This window comes from Sinocyclocheilus anshuiensis, unplaced genomic scaffold (assembly GCF_001515605.1).
Source record: "Sinocyclocheilus anshuiensis isolate Anshui unplaced genomic scaffold, SAMN03320099.WGS_v1.1 scaffold469, whole genome shotgun sequence".
In the NCBI taxonomy this organism is placed as follows: Eukaryota; Metazoa; Chordata; class Actinopteri; order Cypriniformes; family Cyprinidae; genus Sinocyclocheilus; species Sinocyclocheilus anshuiensis.
Genome location: NW_015537995.1, coordinates 623,467 through 632,716, shown reverse-complemented (window position 1 = coordinate 632,716; position 9,250 = coordinate 623,467). Strand labels below are relative to the sequence as shown.

Here is a 9,250-nt window from a genome sequence, read left to right as displayed (position 1 = left end):
GCCCGCCGTGTGAGGAGAGTGAGTCGCCCGCCGTGTGAGGAGAGTGAGTCGCCCGCTGTGTGAGGAAGGTGAGTCGTGGCAAACTCAGTAGCTCCTGGCAATAGTATAGTGACTTCCCGCAACAAGTTATTAGTCTTATTTTTGGACCTTCCGGCCCGCCATAAAATACAGCCATATCTCACATCTACGAGTGTCATATTGCATTTATACAACAGTTCGACGACACGAGTGTGTAAAAACATAAGAAACAACAACGGAGTGTCTTTAAAAGCCCTCTTTTGTGCAGAACTACTTCCTCCCGCCATGGATTCAAATCTAAAGTTTGACCGTTTAACAGCTGAGCCCAAGACTCCATTACTAATTCCAAAATGTCACTTTAGAACTAGTAACAAAGGAAAGTTCAATTGCTTCATTAAAAGCTTAATGTATTACTGTAGTAAAAGCGGTGTATTATGTATAGTAGACTTTTATGAGAGAGAGATGGACTGAGCGAGTGTTATTAAATTACCTGCATCTGATTCAGCATTCATTCTTCAGCTCAATCTCATATTCACAATAAAACATTAGTTTGAATATCTGATAGGCTCGTACTATCCTTTCATTTGTGAAGGGTGATTTCTGAAGACAATGCTGCTCGTTGTTGTTTTTTTTTTGTTTTTTTTGTTGACTGCGTCTTACAAGCTGTTGTTGAAAGTAAAAATAATTTCCTTGTTTACAACAGCATTTCAGTCTCTTTCAATATAAAAGTCTTTACTGCTGACTAACTCATGAAAACAGTCTCTTGTCGCCATCTAATGGAGGAACAATGTAACTAAAATCACCATCACCATCACGAACACACACACACACACACACACCATTTCTCAATACCTGAGACCAAAGACTGCCCGTTAGATTTACCCAAAACTAATTATATCTCATGTTTAACCACTATAGAGACATCAGAGCCAGCGGTAAATTCCAGAAGATCTGGCCGAGGTGAGGCTGCTCTCGGGCGGCTTCATGAGCGCTGAACGGCCGCTGACCATCTGGAGCTCACAGCTCTGAAAACGTTGAAGCAAATTTTCAAATAGACATTATCTATATTAACAAACTGCATATTTGAAGTCTAAACAAGTACATTCTCGCCTAAAAAAAACTCTTAAAACTACATTTCGTGACACAAAACAGTATTATTTTTTAAATTAAAGTGGATTTGGGCGTCCGCCATAATACTCGCTGTGAGAAATACCAGAAGCAAGTGATACAAACAGTGAAACGGTTAAAGTTCTGTTATCACTGGAATATCACCCTCTTGGAACCTAGCAACCACCCTGGGAACCCTAGCAACCGCATAGCAACACCTTAGCAACCACCCCAGGTACCCTAGCAACTGCATAGCAACACCCTAGCAACCGACCCAGGTACCTTAGCAACCACCCCAAGTACCCAAGCAACTGCATAGCAACACCCAAGCAACCACCACAGTTAGCCTAGCAACCGTCATAGCAACCACTCCAAGTACCCTAGCAACCACTCTGAGGTCCTTAGCATCTATCTATCTCTCTATCTATCTATCTATCTATCTATCTAGTTAACCTTTTAAAACTACTTTAAACTTCAACTTTTTAAACTTTTCAAACTTTTTCAAACTTTCTGGTAATCATCACAAACACACACCGTTTCTCAATATTAAATACTATTATTACATACTACTATTTATAACAAATATAATTTATTGAATGATATTTAATAAACAACAACAACAGCCATCATAAAAGTTGTTAGGTAATTCAGTCAAAAAAAAAAAAAAGGCAGTGCTCTGATATAGAGCATTACATTTATATAAAATATTATGTGATGAGTTTTTACCCTCAGCCAAAACTGTATGCTCTGGAACAAATAATAGATTAATGAGAACAAAGACTGCCCAATAGATTACCCAAAATGAATTATATCTCATATTTAATCACTAAAGAGACAAGAGCCAGTGGTAAATTCCAGAAGATCTGGCCGAGGTAAGGCTGCTCTCGGTGTGTTCATGAGCGCTAAACGGCCGCTGACACCCTGGAGCTCACATCTCCGCAAAACCTCGAAGCAAATTTTCAAATAGATGTTATCTATATTAACAAACTGCATATTTGAAGTCTAAACAAGTACATTCTCGCCTAAAAAAAACTCTTAAAACTACATTTCGTGACACAAAACAGTATTATTTTTTAAATTAAAGTGGATTTGGGCGTCCGCCATAATACTCGCTGTGAGAAATACCAGAAGCAAGTGATACAAACAGTGAAACGGTTAAAGTTCTGTTATCACTGGAATATCACTCTATCTATCTAGTTAACCTTTTAAAACTACTTTAATCTTAAACTTTTTAAACTTTTCAAACTTTTTCAAACTTTCTGGTCCGGCTTTCTCAAGCCAACTTAAAGTTTGTCTAGAGACAAACTTTTTTATCTAGTTAAGTGTTAAAGCTTCTGAATATACAGCCTCTTATGCAAAGCATGATATAATGTGGGTGAAATCGGTGGGATTTTACAGCTTTAAGTATTATTGGTGTGTATAAACAGATGCTTGAGTCTGCATTTGCTAGTCCATTACAGACTAGAGACCGTCTGTCTCCTGATAACTGGGCAAACCAACTTCAGCCTGCGTGCCTCTTAAAGGACCGTCTCCAGTTCTGATCAATTATACCTTCATTGAGCTAAACAATAAACTTTAGATTTTGACATTATTTCTGGAGCTTGATATCTTACTGTTTTGTGTATGTAAAGACACATGCAAATTTGCTAGCATCCCCAGAAATGTGCTAGCTAATCTGGAGGATTGCATCTCTCAGAAGTACAAACATAGCTTGACTTGTGATTTGTTACAGGTTTTATGTAATGAATATGTAATTTGTGACATCTGGAATGCTGAACGGTGATCTCATGAGTATTAATTAGAATGTAGACAAATATTTGAAAAGTCTTTACTGTTTTGGAGTAACAAATCAAATCAACTCCTGGCCAGTGAGTATCACTGATAGATATTATTATAGATTTATTAATATTTTGAATTGTTTTTATGTTTTTATTTTTATATTTTGTTTTCATTTAAATTGTAAAGTTTTTGTACTTTTGCTGTATGTTTTTTGTCACTTTTACTAGTTTTTTTATTACTGTGTAGTTTTTATTATTTCAATATTTGAACAGTATTTTTTTACTGTTTCGGAGTAAAAAATTAAATAAACTCATGACCAGTGAGTATCACTGATAGATATCATTATAGATTTATTGATATTTTGAATGCCTTTTTATTTTTATATTTTGTTTTCATTTAAATTGTAAAGTTTTTGTACTTTTGCTGTGTTTTGTTTTTTTTTTGTCAGTTGTATTAGTTTTTTTCATTACTGTGTAGTTTTTATTTATTATTTCAAAAAACAAAGTATTTTAGTTTAAGCTATTTCAGTATATAAAGTTAAACTAAATGAAAATGAGAAATGTTGCCTTGGCAAGCTGAAATGATATAAGTGTGAGGGTTTTTATTTATTTTTACTTTATTTATTTATTTATTTATTTATTTCAATTTATGAAAATGTGTTTATATGGTTTTAGTTTTATTATAATAAACCTGCTCATGGCATATTTTAACAAAAATCCTATATCTAAAATAGTCATTCATGGGTTTATATATGCATATTATGATTAGTCATTGTTGGTTTTTGCAGCTTGTTGATCTCTTTTGTATTCAAACTGAATACAGTTGCAGACTTACATTTCCAGATTTATTAATTTTTCATGTTCAGAGCATACTGTAGTCATATTCTTTGATTATGCAGCATTATACGGCTGTAGTTCCCCTTGAAACCATAAACTGTGTGCTTTCATCCTTCTTTCATCTACTTTTCCTGATGAATTGAGCATTAAAACCCAACAACGACTCCTCCTGATGGCCTGTCAGAGGCCGTAAAGGATAAATCAGACATTTCTCTGCCGTTGAAGCGCTTTGCAAACACTGAAAAAACCTCTGTTTGTTTACAGAGAAACACTGAGGGGAGTTAATGAAAGAGAGTTTGCTAAATGGGTCAGTGCTGCTGAATGTCAGTGTTATTGTGGCTGTGTGTGTTTTATTTTTGGTGCTGTATAATGCAGTCGTGATTGGCAGCATCAGAAGAGCATCAGGCGCCGGTGTTTTCTCCATGGGTGGCCATGTGTGTGTGTGCTGCCTGCTGTCAGAGGTGTTTGTGATTTATTGCCCTCTTCGGCTGGAAGTAAGATCCAGCACAGATCAAGCATATGCACCCAGACACACACATTTCCTCTCCCGACTATTTTGTTACATGCAAAAAAGCTCAGAAACTGGGGATATAAGATCCGCCTGTCTGTCATGCTTTGTGTTTCAGAGATATGAACGCATCCTGTTTATAAGACACTTCCTGTCTCCAGCTATATGAAAGAGATACTGCATCATATCCATCCAGACATCCAGCCCTCTCTTCTTTACAGTCGAATGTTTACTTTGTGTTATTCATCCGCCAGTGATTGTTTTTTTTGAGTTCAGATCAGTGCTGTATTTATCTCAAAAATTTAAACTATTAAAACTGTTTTGAGTAATTGAAATATAACTGATATCAATTTTAAAAATTCTATAAATATTAGATGAAAAAGTCAAGTTAAAATGCAAATAAGTTAAGTACTAAAATAAAAATGCATTAAAATAAAAAAGAAAGCTAAATGGAAAAACAAAAAATAAAAATGACAAAAGCACATAACCAAATTCCTAGAACTTAAACTAAAATTAAATTCAAATGAAAACTTAAAAATGATAAAACAAATATTAATAAATACTACTAACTTGCATGTTGACATAGATGATCTCACTCAAATGTTTCTTGAAGTACTAAAATTGCTAAAACTGAAAGAAAAAAAGCCAAACAGAAATATTTTAAAAACAAGAAAACTAATGCAAATGACATAAGCAAACAACAAAATTACAAACAAAAAAACTAAACTAAACTAAAAAAAAAAAAGATTAAAATATTTATGTAAAAAAATTATTTATAATAATAATAATAATAAATTCTAGATGATCCCTCTCTTACTGGTCAGCGTATTGATAAACATTTCTTGAGGTACTAAAACTACTAAAAGTGAAATAAAAATAAATTAAAGCTAAATATAAATATTCAAAAGCAGAACTTTTAATACAGATTACATAAGAACATAACAAAATTACAGAAATGTCAAATAAAATCTAAAACAAAACAAATATTATTAAAAATATAACTCATTTGCTTGTTGAATTTTCTCTCCTACTGGTCAGCGTATAGACAAGCGTTTCTTAAAGGGGTCATATGATGCGATTTCAAGTTTTCCTTTCTCTTTGGAGTGTTACAAGCTGATTGTGCATAGATAAGATCCCTGAAGTTGCAAAGACTAAAGTCTCAAAACCAAAGAGATATACTTTATCAAAGTTAAGACTCTGCCACGCCTCCCTAAAACGGCTCGTTCTAACACGCCCCCACATATCTACCTCACTATGTGGAAATATTTGCATAACGCCGCCCAAATGTGCACGCAAAGAAAGAAGGGAGGGCATGTCAACATATTCTGTTACACCAAATACACAAAATAATGATCTTTAAAAAAAGCATCATATGACCCCTTTAAAGTACTAAAGTTACTGAAATCAAAATAAATGAAAGCTAAACAGAAATATAAAAAAAACAACATAAGCTTATAACAAAAACATAAACAAATGAAAACAAAAACATACAAATCATTACAATATTAATAAAGATATGACTACTTTGCTTGTTGAATATTCTAGATGATCTCACTCCCACTGATCAGTGTATAAACAGACGTTTCCTGAATGTTTTCATTGGCATTCATGTGCAGAGAACAGCAGGAAGGCCTTTCTCATATTTCAGTAAATGATAAGAAGTGAAATTCACTGCACATGACACGGTATTTGACAAAAGACATTGAACCGAATAGTCCTGGAGGTTCATTTCTCTTGTAAAGAGCGCAAGTGATTAGAAAAGCCATTTCTCATCAAGAATTACAGAAAGAGAGAGACAAAAGCAATAGAGATATGGACAAAAACAGTGAAAGGCAGGCTAAGAAAGAGACAGAAATTGAGAACAAGAGAGAATTTGGGAATTTTACGCACTCTTTATTTATGTACATATTGGGGGAAAAATCGCTCTATAACATGACTTAATTAAAAATAAGAAAATTAAAAAAATAATGTAAAAATAATAAATAAATGTGAAAGCAATTTAACTCTGTTTAAAAAATCTTTATAAGAGATATACAGATATTTTTATGATTTTCCACACTCGTTTATTTATACAATTTGTAAAAAAAAAAAAAACATCTTATAACATCAAATAATAAAAATTTAATTTAGGAAAGAAAAATCTAGTCTAAAAATGTAACTAACTATTAATTAAAAACATTTAAAAATGAAGAACTAATTCTAATTACAAAGAGGCAAAGAGATGGAAAGAATTTTGTTTTTGAATTTTCACATGCTTTCATTTATTCACAACTGGGGCAAAACAGTAATAAAGAAGAAAACTCAATAAAAATAACTGAAAGCAATCACAAACACATTTTTTAAATAACTAATTCTAATTATGAAGAGGCAAAGAGATGGAAGTATTTTGTTTTTTAATTTTCACATGCTTTCATTTAATTGGGGCAAAACAGTAATAAAACAGAACAAAACTGAAAGCAAACTCAAACACATTTTTTTTTTAAATAACTAATTTTAGTTACAAAGAGATGGAAGTATTTATATTTTATTTTTTGAATGCATTTATTAATTTGGGACAAAACAGTAACCTTATAACTGAACAATGACCTATTCATTAAAATTCCATTTAAGAAAACGGAATAAAAATCAATAAAATAATAAATGTGAAAGCATCACATAGTCTAACTCTCCATTTGAAAGCGAGAGATGGGGTAGAGTGAGAGACAGAGAGAGGTGAGAGGCTTATAAATAAAACTTGTGGCCGCAGGCAGAAGATCATGAGAAGGTTTTTATGAATCTTCTCACACTGTCATGTTTTTGTGATCTCTGATATTCCGAGATGCAGAGAGATGACAAGAAGGAAGGTGGAGGACAATTAGCTGTTTTATGTCCGCTAGGCTGCTGTCTCTCTCACACATTACTTACACAACATCCTGCAGTCTGATGCTAATGCACTTCTGTTAAATATTTCACAATGCACACGCTCTATCTGTCCTGCTACAATGTGATTTCTTGTCACCGCGCGTTAGGCTCTTCATGATAAGAAAGAAGCCGAGGAGAGAATCGCATTCGGTCTGACAACTGCTGCGATTTTCAGATGTGTATTTTTAGTTCCACCTCTTCCCCTCATGTTTTGTCCTATTTTCTTAAGATATTCTCCTTTTGAAGTGGATACTGAACATTTAATTGTGGGATTTTGTGAGAATTAGACTCAAGAACATCAGTTTTCATTTGAATGCTGAAGCTGTGCATACTTTAATTTATCTATCTATCTATCTATCTATCTATCTATCTATCTCTCTCTCTCTCTATCTATCTATCTATCTATCTATATATCTCTCTCTATCTATCTATCTATCTATCTATCTATCTATATCTGTCTCTCTATCTATCTATCTATCTATCTATCTATATATCTCTCTCTATCTATCTATCTATCTATCTATCTATCTATATCTGTCTCTCTATCTATCTATCTATCTATCTCTCTCTCTCTCTCTCTCTCTCTCTCTCTACTCTATCTATCTATCTGTCTATCTATCTATAATTTCATTTTAAAAAGTAAATATTTTTATGCATCATAGTAATGTGAATTTTTAAAATGAACGGCTGTACAACAATTACTTCTATGATATTTAAATAGACAACAGTTAATTGTTTTTAATTACATTACATATTCACACAATGGCAGTACATTATTCATAATTTATTTATTCACCCAAATTATTCTTCCTTTTTCTCGATTAAAATTAAAACACATAATTTTTTTTTTCTGTTTGAGTGTTGTTTTTTTATTGTTTTTATTTTAAAATGAGTTAATTTGTTTAACATATTTTATGATTTTATCAACTCACAAACCCCCTGCCGTTTATTCACAACCCCCAGTTTGGGAAACTGGAGTAATGTAATTTTGAATACACTTTATGATGTTAATAAAGAATGGGATAGATTTTTTTTAGATCAAAAGTAATCTAAAAGAAATTAAAAAGTAGTCAGAATAAATGACCAAATATGCGTAATCTAATAGATTGTGTTACAAACTACAATTTCCGTCATGTAATTAGTAATCAGTAATGGACTACAATTTGTAATTTTGACATTGAGAGTATTGGCATGTTTGTCAGAATACTGTCAGAGTGAGAAAAAACACTCAAACAGAAAAAAAAAAGTTTTATTTTCTTTAAGAAAAATAATATTTCTTATTTATTTCCTTTGATTCCAGGGCTAAAAATGACCTGAATTCACCATGTGTTTGTGCATATTTTTAGTGTTTTTCTGTTACACACACACACACACTTGTAGATGGGAATCTATAGGGCAACATGCAGCTTGAGGAACTACAAGAAACAGATGAAAGCAAAGCAAGAGAACAAGAGACAGAAAACATGATCAGATGGGAGGAGAGAAATGGGGAAAAATGTGAAGATCACTCGAGTTTTTAATCAGTATGAACACACACACACACATACACGCTTAGATCAGGTGTGATGAGCAAGTTGTTCACTCTATGCAAATAAACTTTCCGATTATTGCATCATGTCATTAAGCGAGCTGTCATCCACAGCTGTGTCTTAGGGAGTTTTATTGGACGTGATGAAGTCTTAACCAGCCAATCCCTATGCTGATTTGTCCTGCGGAGGTTGTCGGCGTTGTTGCCGTGGCAGCATGCCATTTCACTTTCTTCTTCATCCCTTGTGTCCGGCCTCACTCGCTGCATTCACTCACTGAATAACTTTATTCCAGCAGTTCTCTGAGCTTACAAAGTCTGTCTTGAGTTTTATATAGAAAGAAAGAAAGATTGATGAATTAGATATTTATTTTTTCAGTTTATTTATTGGCATATGAGAGTAATCTATAATTTTACATTTTATGAAAGACTCTATCTATCTATCTATCTATCTATCTATCTATCTATCTATCCGTCCGTCCGTCTGTGCATCCACCCATCATCATTTCACTAATAAAAGAAACATACAGTATGTATTTCTTATATGAAAAATTGTAAAATGAAAGAATGTACAAC

At 33.0% G+C, this 9,250-nt stretch overlaps 1 protein-coding gene across 1 annotated transcript in view; it reads left to right on the top strand.

The window, feature by feature from the left end:
- Window positions 1–9,250, top strand: part of LOC107675569 (microtubule-associated serine/threonine-protein kinase 1-like) — a 64,653-nt gene that overhangs the window by 24,400 nt on the left and 31,003 nt on the right.